A 12,549-nucleotide genomic window follows, 5' to 3' on the forward strand; every position below is an offset into this window, starting at 1 on the left:
CCTGTCCCACCTGGGACCCTGGCTCCTCTACCTTGCCTGAGCCTCGGACACGACTTCCTGCTTCCCCACTGGAATCGGAACTCTCTCTGCTTCCCCCTGTGCTCGGGGATTGGCTTGAACTCAGGAGGGGAGGGACTTCGCGATATCCCCTGTCCCTCACAAATATGTAAGCAGGTCCTTCACATACATATACTTGAGGTGTTCTATTTATCATGTAACATCATATAAAATGGCATAACTCAACAATCAGATGAGAAACAGGAAGGCAGGATTTACTGTTTGCCTTCAGATGACACATATTTTATGTTACTATATCACTGCTGCCCATCAAACCAGTTGGTACATCAGTTATGCATCGGGTACCAGAAAATTTTGCTGGCTAACCAATCCACAAAAGAAGAACAATGGCTTGATGTTGGAAGCTGCCAAAGTTGGAAAATGATACCTCCTTCTTTCCATCATTATACACACAAACCTATATGTGAGTCTCCATTTTGGGCAGAAATATGCTTGAGTTAATCGCACTAATCCTGTGAAATCAAACAACATATAATTCAAACACAAGCCTTTTAATCCTTGTTATGGGTTTAACATATGATAAACCTCAGCATATTCTCATACAATAGAGCTTTGTTAGTGTATACTTCATGTGGCAAGTAACCAACATGTGGTCAGCAACATGCCCTCCTTGGTTATGGAAGATATGCTCTTCCAAAAAGTTTTGAAGTCTGGATTCTAGACAACTGGCAATATTTAATATGTGGGACTAGATCTCATTCAATATTCAGTACAAAAAACAAGGGCACTTCCAAAGGCAGTGGGAGCTTGGTTCTGGGAACGGGTATGAAAAATGATGGTGCAATCTATCGTTCTGAGCACATAAGGGAACCCTGAAATGTCATGAAATCTCTATTTGATCTGTTGTCACTACTGTTAGTCATATGAAAAATTAACATATTTAATTAACTGCCTGACCAAAGCAGCTGTTGCCTTATATAAAACCTTCAACATGGATGCCACTAGATGCTTGGATGTGCCAGTACAATAGTGTTTTAGGACTGATTACGTTTTCACATCGAATGGCACAGCGTAGCTCCACTTTACAATGGGCTCAAGTCAATATCTTTCTTAAATTTATGACGGAGCTTCAACTGAAATTGCTTCATAGCATCCAACTTTAGGTCTGCCCAACAGGACACATGAAAATATATGGCCTGCCCACCCAACTGCTTCTTGCCTTTTTGTGTTCCTGTCATCCAGCTCCCTCCCTGATGTCTAGATCACTGATAGGATTGGCAGGTTGTTTCCTTCTAAGTAGCTGGGCCATGATTTCATTTATAACCAGTTTCTAACATGTGTTACTTCCCTTAAATGTTTCAATTCCCATAAATACCTTTTTTTAAAAAAAAAAAATTTCTTGCCAAAAGACTAAGTTTAAAATGTTAAAGGAACAAGTTTTAAAGCAAACTTGTGAAGCAACTTTTAAAACAGCAAACAAATAGACCTGATTTGAGTAACGATTTTAGTTGCCTCCCCCTCACAGTACACAATACCAATAGTGGCAGGCCAGGTATAAAGCTAAGGACCCCTGGATGGTTAAGTCCAGTCAAAGGTGACTATGGGGTTGTGGCGCTCATCTCACTTTCAGGCCAAGGGAGCCAGCGTTTGTCCACAGACAGCTTTCTGGGTCATGTAGCCACCATGACTAAAACGCAACGGGACGCCGTGATGGAAGCCAGAGCACACGGAAACACTGTTTACCTTCCTGCCACAGTGGTACCTATTTATCTACTTGCACTGGTGGGCTTTTGAACTGCTAAGTTGGCAGGAGATGGGACAGAGTAATGGGAGCTCACTCTGTCACAGGGATTCGAACTGCCAACCTTCCAATTGGCAAGCCCAAGGCTCAGTGGTTTAGACTACAGTGCCACCAACTGTGGCAGGCCAGGTATATGCTGCTGCCTTCCCTCATGTTGGTAGTCTTACCCTCCATGAATTATCTAATCCTAATCCTATTTTAAAGCTGTCCGAATTGGTGGTCATCACTATTATCTTGTTGTGGTAGCAAATCCCAGTAAGTTTAACTATAGACTGAAGACGTGCTTTATTTAATCGGTCCTGAATCTTCCAACATTCAGCTTACTTAGAAGACCCTGAGTTCTCCTCTTATGAGAGGGAGAAAAATGCTTTGTTGACTTTCTCTATGCTATACTTCTGCAGAAAGTCTTCAGTGCTCTCCATGAAGCTCTCATTAATTTGTTGCATACTGTATTAACAAACTACCTGGCAATGACCTTAGTGATTCTCTTCCATATTTGCATGTAATCTCAATTCAGTTCTTGTAAATATTCTGTGTTGTTGACCTTCCCTCCCAGATCTAGGGCCTCTCTTCAACCAGGAATGAGATAGGAGGTGATCTGTTGCCTTTCCAAGCAGCTCCCAGCCATGACTGGTACTTTGAGAGGTACAGTTTCCAAAAGATATGAGATAAGGCATCTTCATCCAGCACATCCGCATAAATATGCCATGATAACAATTAGATAATCCATCTATTTTTCTTCCAATGAAGTTCATAAGCTAATTCTGCCAACGGACAAATGTTCTCTGTTGGTTTGCACAATGGCTGTCTTGAACTGCTTCATTTAGGAAAAGTGTGACCCTGGGCAAATGTTCACCTATCCATGCAAGAGATCTTTGTGGGGAGAGAGTCCCCTGTGTGTGAGGGAGTGTTGAGCATTTGCCCCCCAGCAGCAGTTTTCCTGAGCATCGTTTTGCTAATCCACTTTACTGAAATAAATGGAGGCACCGTTCCCTGTTAATTTTAATAGGGAGATTTAAGGTGACTTCAGCCCGCAAAACAGCAACCCACTTTTGAATTTCTGAAGCATTCTTCAGTGGTGCATTGCTGGTTGGCCCTAACCAGGCACTTCTGAGCTGAATGACTGTTGAAAACAAATATGAGCCAGAGTGAAATGTAGACTTCGACTACTCGCCTCTTCTTTCAGGCAAGCATTACCAAGCCACAGAAAGTCATTCCTTGGCCTGGACCTAACTATACAACCTTTAGAAGACATATGAAGGCAGCCCAGTATAGGTAAGATTTTTAACTTTTCATGCTTCATTGTGTTTTTATATGTGTTGGAAACCACCCAGACTGGCTGAGGCAACCCAGTCAGATGTGTGGAGTATTACTATTACTATTATTGTTGTTGAATAGGATGTCTCTATTTTCATCAGAGAAATGTTGGAGGGTACATAGCTGCCAAGTCTCCCGTATTCTCCGGGAAATCCCCGTTTTTCCAGCTGTTCTTAGCTGAAAAAACGGATTTTTTTGTTTTTCCCTGGTTTATTCTGGCGCAGCGGCCATTTTGGAACTGGGCAAAGCAGCATCAAAAGTCACTTCTGAGCATGCTCCGCCCAGTTCCAAAATGGCGGCAGCGCTACTTCCGGTCTGCTACTTCCGGCCCGGTCCCTTATTTCTCGGACAGCAACTTGGCAGGTATGGGAGGGTATGAGATTACAGGTGAATAGTTGACTCACTGAGTGGACATGAGGTTGCTTGCCTCTTCCCTGTAGGAAGCAGCAAGAAAGGAAAGAAAGAAAGGGCAGGAGGAGGAGAACTAAACCAGACACGAGCCATATATCTCACAGACTTAAGATCAGAAACTTGTGTGGTCCTCCTGTGACCTAAGACTCAAGCATTCCTTGTTCACGTCTCTTTTTTTTATTGCACCTTACTTCAAACATTCATTTTAACATGCAACCCATCTGTCAAGCTACGTTTGCCACAGCACTGCTAATGCATGTGTGCCCCGCCCTCCAATTTGGCAGTTCACACCTTTAACTAGGGCTAGAGCTGCAGAGCAATAAACAGGCTTCTGCAGTTTCAAGTATTAACAAAGCTCACAATGTGAAAGCTACTTCTTTGAAAAGGAAAGGAAAGGAGGAAGGAATGATGCTGAGGGCTGGCAAGCCAGAAGAAGAAAGCTAAAGAGTGACAGAGAAAACACACAGGGATTTGACAGCTTCGAAATGTCCATAGTAGCAAGGGGCAAACATGGTAACGCAGTCTCCTTTCAACTATGTCAATTGGACGGCAGTCCGATACACGTTTCCTTGGAAGTAACCCATGCTGAACTCAATATGGAACTTGGTTTTGAGGAGGTTTGCATATGAGTAAAGTCTCCTGCCCCCCTTAAAATAGCAGTCTATTGAAACAAATCCATGTGAAAATTCTTTAGCTTGATAGGAAAAAGGCTGGCTGTGTTTTAGTTAGTTACAAATATCCCCCCAAGTGTAGACAAATGTGGAGTTCTGTGTTCCAAACTTCCCTATAAAATTGCAACTTTCCCTCAGATTACATGAACAGTGGGAATATATTTTTAAAAAACCCTGGGGTGCGGGAAAAGAAAGTTACTGCTTTACATGAAATATTAAAATCGCATCAGGAATACTTTTCTGGCATTAAAAATAAACAATAACATTTCTTCCTAGTCATGGTTCAGTTGGATTCTTTAAAAATTAATTATTACTTCTTTAAATATTTGATTAAATTAGATTTGGGTGGGTTATCAACAGCCAAAAAAAAAGGCCTCCAGTTTCTGACATGCACATACATACAATACTGTTGTATATAAATAAAGCACGGAACTGAATGTCTCTTTCCTCTGGCAGCTCAGAATTGCTGGATCTTTTCGTTCTCAATGAACAAAATAGTATTAGCTGCAGAAATCCTAATAAAGTGAGGGTCGGGAAACGAAATGACTTTCTAAAATATCCGGGACTTTCTTATCTAGTTAACATATTTCACGTTCTAGAAAGGCCACGTTACTTCTTAAAAATCATTGTTAATTAGGATTTGGAGATAAGAGCTTGGAAATTGGAAGAAGTTGCAGGACATATGAGGTTTATTTTCTATTCGGTGGACAAGGCTTTGTGTCCCCTGTTAAATGCCCAAGTTAGCAAGGGAAGGTTAAATCCCATGGGGTGTCCTAAGAACACTACAACAATTAACTATTATCATAAAAAGTGAATTACTATATTCATACGGAGGAACTGATAAGTATGATACTGGGTATAAGCAGGAAAAGAACATATGTTTTTAAACATTCTCATTTTCAAAATTAATCTCTTTCTCTCAAGATGCTGTCCCTGGAGTATTTATTTCTGGGCCTGAAGCCTGCTTAGTGCCTCCTCAGCTGCAGTGTCATGGCCTTTCGGATGGTCCAATCACAACCTCAGTAACTCTTCTTATGCTTAGTAAAAGTGGGAGACAGAGAATGTGTGCCTGTTGTGGGGGTAGCTATTGAAGGAAATTAGAATGTGACATAAAATGTTGGAAATGCAGTCGTACCTTGGTTCGCAAACAGAATGCGTTCTGGGAGTCCGTTCGGCTCCCAGAACCATTCAAAATCCGGAACACTCACTTCCACTCATTTCGGGAGCCCAAATGTACGAGTTCCAAGGCATTCGGCAACCAAGGAACGACTGTATTGGATTGGGGGCTGGTTTAGATGGCTCCCGAACAAATCGGCACCCGGACGTTGCAAACCCAGAAGTAAGTATTCCGGTTTGTGAACGTTTTTTTGGAAGCCGAGCGTCTGTTTCGGCTTTTGACATTGTTTCCAGGCCAATCAGCCAATCAGAAGCCGTGCCACTATCAAGAAGGCCCTCTGTCTGGTTCCCTGTAACTTGGCTTCTCACAGTGAGGGAACTGCCAGAAGGTCCTCAGCACTGGACCTCAGTATCCGGGCAGAATGATGGGGGTGGAGACACTCCTTCAAGTATACTGGACGGAGGCCATTGAGGGCTTTAAAGGTCAGCACCAACACTTTGAATTGTGCTCGGAAACGTACTGGCCACATCACATCATGTTGTGCCATTCCTAAACCATTCCAGGAAGCATGGGGGGTGGGAAGTGACCCCACACATTCACAGAGCAGGATATTATTTTTGAGGGAGAGAAAACTATGCAGTATTTTGTCCCAGCCTTCTTCAACTCCATTATATAAAGTGGCAGATGATCAACATTTCTTAAAAACTCATTTTGAAATTTTACTATATTGTTTGCAATCGGAATGAAATCCTGATAATTCCTTTAAAAAATACATACACCATATTTGCTTCTTGAGAGCTCATCAAGATAATATTTAAGTCCTGTGAGCCATTTTTCCTGCAACATTTTAGGCTTCCTGATCTAGACTACTGACAGGGTGGGGGGAGCCGTTTCTTCCTGGCAGAAGTCTCCTCACATTCATATTAGTAGCATGGGCATCTCAGTCCAAAAATAAAACTCGATTGAACTGAAGAGGCTAAATGACGTACTCCTATTTCCATAGTCTTTGAATAGTGGCACCCAAATAACAAGTGCTAAGCAGGGAAAGGAGGAGGAAAGACTGGCAGAGTTATCAACTATGTCATGCAAGAGTGTGAAAGAAAGTAGCTTCTTTGATGCCTAATGCTAAGCTCTCTTCCTGTTTCAGTGTCATCCTTAAATTCTTCAGCTGAACAGTTCTATACAGTGCTAAAGCACTCAGACTGGTCGTTCAGGAAGCCGGGGACAGGCAATGGCTTAGGAATAATGTTTCCATAATTGAACATTTAGAAAAAGGAAGCTGATGTGCACATTTTTGATTTTGCTATTCAGCACAGATTTGGGTCCCTCCTGAAATCTCATATGGTCAATCGGAGGGCTCTAGGAAGTGGCACTTGAGAGGCTGAGGGGAGAGTTGGCCCCAAGCCATGAAATCTGCCCCAAATGCCAAATAAATTATTTTTGCTGCAAAATAATTTTGGATAGGAGAGCTGTTTCGACAGCCAAGAGGAACTGTTTAAGTTGGCCACGCTGACATGGTGGTGGCTAGTTGATCCCCTGCATTTAATCTCATTCCAAACTTCTTCTTTTGCCCTATGGAACAAAACGCTTCCAACAAAAGTACTAGGCAAGTGATCGTGGCTCCTACAGAAGTAGGTTAGAAAAGTTGCCTAGCTGCTGTAAATGGGCATCAGTCTAGCTAATGATTTCCAGATGGGCACACAATTTCTTTTAGACAAAAAGTTGTAGGTGCTAGCAGTAGAGCACCCATCCTTCTCTCTTGGCACTATCAGGCTGAAGAGCTTTGCCAAAATAAAAAGGAACTAGTCTCTTTGCACTTAGATCACTAGACGTTTTAAATCAGCATCTTTCAACTGAATCATCAATTAGATTAATTGGGTTGGATCCAGAGTTGCCATCTGAGAAATAGAAAGGCTCGATCCGTTTCCAGAATGGGCTCTGATTCAGCACTGGATCAAGGAGAAAGCGATTTTTATCGATTTCCCCTTCTCTCTGTAGCCACCAGCACCAAGAGCCATGCAGATCCCCAAGCCTTCCATCTGTAGTGTTCCCTGGGTTCTGTGGAGAATAATGCCAGTCTTACTGTTGTTTCTCAGTACAGTGGTACCTGGGTTTAAGAACAGCCCTGTTTACAAACTATTTGGTTTACGAACTCCGCAAAACCAGAAGTAGTGTTCCAGTTTGCGAACTTTACCTTGGTCTAAGAATGGAAGCCAAACGGTGGAAGGGCACTGGCGGTGGGAGGCCTCATTAGGGAAAGCACGCCTCAGTTTAATAATGGTTTCGGTTTAAGAATGGACTTCCGGAACGGATTAAGTTCATAAACCGAGGTACCACTGTACAGTGAACCCATCCATTAGCTAATGGAACACATGCTAAGTTGGGAAACAAGCTCAGATGCTTATTATGCAGCATCTCCGTTGATCATGGGAACCAAGTTAAATTGGTGTTGGCCCAGCCAACCAGCCAGCTACTTTCTCAGTGAACAGCCTTGGAGTGAATACATTGTTCTTTGTGGCTTTCCCTTATGAGACAGGCGGGATCGGTCCTTCAAAGGAGGAGTCCAGAGAAATATAAGCCTACCCCCTGCTCCAAAGTGTTACCTCATTTCCCTACTGTCGGTTGCCAGAGATTGTTCCCGGTCAGAACGGCTATGATATTACATGATAAAGATACTTAAGTTACTTGCTATGCAACATGTGAAACAGTGATGTTGTAAACTGCCCAAAGTAATCTGCGGAGATCTACTGCCTGAACCTCTGCAGTTGTGGTGGTGATTTCCAGTTCCAAAACAGACAGCAAATCTCTACCCCAAGTAGCTTCCAGTCTACAAGAGAGTAGTTTAAAATCTGTAAATGGAAAGAGAAAAAATGGAAGTTCCATATGTGCTGCAGGAAATGTACCGTAGGTCTAAAGGCAGGAAAAGGTGGCTTTTGAGGAAAGAATTGGAAGGCGAGAAAGTTTCAATCTCAAAGCTTTTCAGGCATAAGGAAATCAAAATACCTACTGCCTTCAAGGGTAAATGTGTGCATGACTAGAACGTACAAAGTATAAATATAAGGCAGATTCGGAAGACTTATGTGAAATATGAATCTGATTAAGGAAACCTGGAAATATTTGCAGGTAAAATGGAAAGGTTCCTAAAATTCAAATTCTTTCGCAATGGCACAGATCTGCTTTTGGCATGTATAAATCTGACAAGTTATTTAAGGATATAGCCACATTTGGATATAGACTGTTGACTGATTTAGTTGCAATATGGTAACATTTTATACCTGGATAGTATTAATGACCCCACTTGCTTACAATTCAAGAAAAGTATTCCCCTTTCCAATGTTCCTTCTACTTGGTAGGTGGTCAAATTATGTCCTGGTTTGCTTGCAGTTATAATACCATACACACACTTTGACTCAACATATTCCTCAACACTTCTTCCTCCCCTTCTCTCACTTGCTGTCTCATCAGTTAATATACACCTCATCCTCACACCATATTTAAAATCACTGCATAATTCATTTTATATAGGAACACATTTACTAGGCTGCATTTACTGGAGTGGTGTTGTAAGGGGGAGATTTCTGTTTTGAATTCAACCTTTCCTTGTCAATATGCAATAGAATCTCCTTTCTTTTCTTTTACTGATTTCTTTGCAGCCTCCTCTCCTTTCTCACTTTTATGCCTTTGAGCATTCACCCATGTATAGGAAGAATAAATGGGCAGTGGCGGGATTAACCATTGTGTTACACATACTATAACAAAGTAGGATTTCTGGCAAATGCAATTATGTGTTTGATGCTGAGTACTACATATATGACCCTTTACATGAGCGCCCTTAAAATTCCAGTGTGCCTCCATCACACAACAGGGGAGTACTGGCCATGTTCCTAATAGTAGGACCATTCAAATGCCCCTAGCATTCTCAGAGCTCCCCAAAGCATGAGGAAAAAGGTCAAAGCCATGGCCTCCCCACTGGGAAACTGGTACCTACAAATCCATGGACAGATTTGAGGAGGATAAGCCTTACTCCCATAATTTGTGGCTAAAATACTTGGCAAATTTACCCGAGAGTAAGCCCTGCTGAATAAATGAATTGCAACCTTCTTCTGGATAGAGTCTACTTCAGGGAACATTCTTATAACGTTTCTCCTTTGTTCGGAATCACAAGACAGAGAAACCAGCAGGAGAACACTTCAATCTCCCAGGACATTCTATACAAAATCTCAAAGTAACTGTCTTATTACAAAAAGAATTTCAGAAATAGATTGGAAAGAGAAGTTGTTGAATTGCAACTTATTACCAAACTTAAAACCATGGAGAGACCTGGTCTGAACAGAGACATTGGATTCTTATCTCATTATACATAATGCTATTTTTAGCCATCTCACCTGTGAGGGACAGGGGCTATCGCGAAGTCCCTCCCTTCCTGAGTTCAAGCCCATCCCCGAGCGCAGGGGAAAGCAGGGAGAGTTCCGATTCCAGTGGGGAAGCAGGAAGTCGTGTCCGAGGCTCAGACAAGGTAGCAGAGCCAGGGTCCCAGGTGGGACAGGAAGGGGCAAGCAAGGGGGGCAGACCCATCCCCCCAACTCTGGAATTGCGCAGAAAGCGGAGAGGGAAGAGGATGGGTCTACCAAAGTTGTTATGTTGGAGAAAAACGCGCCAAACGCCATTCGGAGGTTCTGATTCAAGCTGAGAAGATGTGTCCTTGTAAATAACATTGCCTTCAGCACTGTAAATACGCAGCACCAATAAAAGATAAAATGCAGAGCTGTGTAGAGTCGTTACTCTGAAGTAGCCCGCTCCGGCCACTGTGACAGCAACCTCCGAATCTTTTTTTGGGCTACTTTGGAGTTGCTGGGATGAGCGCGCCAGAAGCGGAGAAATGGCGGCAGATCGCAGAGAAAGCCCAGCAGGACCTGCAGCAACTGGCGTTGCAGGCACAGGGAGAATTAAAGGCAGCTAAAGAAGAGACGCAGAAGGTCCAGGAGGACAGGCAACACCTTGCGGAACAGGTGAGAGCGCTACAGGAGAAAGAGCAGCAGTTAAGGGCGGTAGTGGTGGACCTCCAGAACAAGCTGGATGCAGAGAAAAACAAGGGAGGAGGGGGAGCCCAACTCCAAGTGCTGCCAGGAAGGAGAGCAGGGACCCTAGTAAGCAAGTTCAATGGAGACCCGAGGGAATATCATGGCTTTGAGACTGAGATCGTGTATGCTCTTGAGCTGCACCATGATGAGTTCCCTGATGATGGGCACAGAGTAGCGTTTATAGTGGAACACCTTACCGGGGCAGCCAGGGAGTGGCTTAGACCGTTAATCGCGACAAAAAATCCTTGCATGAAGGATGTCAAACTATTTTTAGGGGCTTTAAAAACAATGTATGCGTCTGATAGCCATATGGACCAGACCAAAGAGGAACTGCATAATTTACGACAAGGAAAAATGACAGTTCGCGAATATTGGTCAAGATTCACCATGCTGGTGCACAGACTGGGGTGGGAACTGCACTCGCCTCCGATGGAAGCGGCGTTCTACCTGGGGTTGCATGAGGATGTGAAAGATGAGCTCTCGAGAGGTCCAAAGCCCAGTAATATGGATCAGCTGAGCAAAGCGGCTCTGGCGGTGGGGGTGAGACAGGAATCCCGATGGAACGACAAGCAGCCAATGCGCGCAAAGCGAGCTTGGTTCCCACGGTCACAGGAGAAGCCACTCCCCCAACAGCCATCTCAGGCCATGCCAGGGGCCAGCCAAGACCAGGAACCCATGCAAATTGATAGCGTGCGGGCTTTTCAAACCCCAGCGGCGCCAAGACGCAAGGAGGGAAGAGGCGGTAATTGCTTTCTCTGCAACTCCCCTCAGCATCTCGTCAGAGACTGCCCACATCGCAGGGAATGGCAAGGAAAGGCGGGAATGGTTGTGCCCTCCCCCACTGACGCAGCACCACAGCAGGGAAACGAGACAGCCTGGCTGCAGGAGACAAGGGGCAGCAGCCAGGTGCAATCGGCAAACAACAGCCCCAGCCCGCCCACCCGCACAGCGAGGAGCAGCGCCAGCCCACCCCACCCCCAGAGCAGGGGTGGTTCTAGAAGTGACGCTAACGCTCCCTAATGGGTATCCCCTGACGGTCCTCGCGTTAATCGACTCAGGTGCCTCTGCCAACTTCTTTTCGAGAAACTTTGCAGAAGCGCACCAGATCCAACTTCTGCAGCTGGATTTTCCCCTGCACGTCTCCACCATTGACGGCAGGGAGTTGCTGGGAGGAGGAGTTGCCACCAGCACCCCGGCACATTTCCCCCCCATCAGCATGGTCCTGCGGAGCAGCAGTGGTGAGCGAGGCAGAACTCACAGCACTGACGGCAGCAGATGAGTTTGCCACCCGCATCTTCAGAGAGCTGCGAGGGGGGAGGGAGCAAGCAAAAGACTTTGAGGAAAGGAGGGGGTTGCTTTTTTACAGGGGAGCCCTGTACCTGCCCACCAACCAGCTCAGAGGTAAGGTCCTCAAGCAGATGCACGACGACCCAACGGCGGGTCATTTTGGAAGGGACAAAACCACTCACCTAGTCATGAGACACTTCTGGTGGCCAGGGGTGCGGGAAGATGTTCGGGACTATGTAAGGGGCTGTGACACCTGCCAGCGAGCAAAGGTAGTCAGGGCAGCACCAGCAGGGTTGCTGGAGCCATTAGCCACACCGCACAGGCCGTGGGAAGTAGTGTCCATGGACTTCATCACAGACCTGCCGTCGTCCAGGGGCAAGACCGCAGTGTTGGTGGTGGTGGACCTCATGTCCAAAATGTGCCATTTTATACCGTGTGCCAGGGCGGTCTCTGCAGAAGAGACAGCCAAACTGTTTGTTGACCACGTATTCAGACTGCATGGATTACCTTTAAGAGTTATTTCGGATCGAGGCCGCCAATTTGTTTCCAGGTTCTGGAGGCGGCTCATGAACCTCCTGCAGGTGGAGGTCAGCTTGTCGACGGCTCGGCACCCGCAGACCAATGGACAGGCGGAGAGGGTCAACGCCATTCTGCAGCAGTACCTGAGATGCTACGTCAGCCAGAGGCAAACGGACTGGGTGGATCGCCTGCCACTGGCAGAATTTGCCTACAACAATGCAGTTCACGTCTCCTCAATTCTGTATTAGCATGCTCATTGCAGTGCTAGCAATTGTGCATTTCAGAAAAAAGGAGTAGTTACACAAATAGACAAATTATTTATGGCCA

Source organism: Zootoca vivipara, chromosome 1, assembly GCF_965207765.1.
Source record: "Zootoca vivipara chromosome 1, rZooViv2.hap1.1, whole genome shotgun sequence".
Taxonomy (NCBI): Eukaryota; Metazoa; Chordata; class Lepidosauria; order Squamata; family Lacertidae; genus Zootoca; species Zootoca vivipara.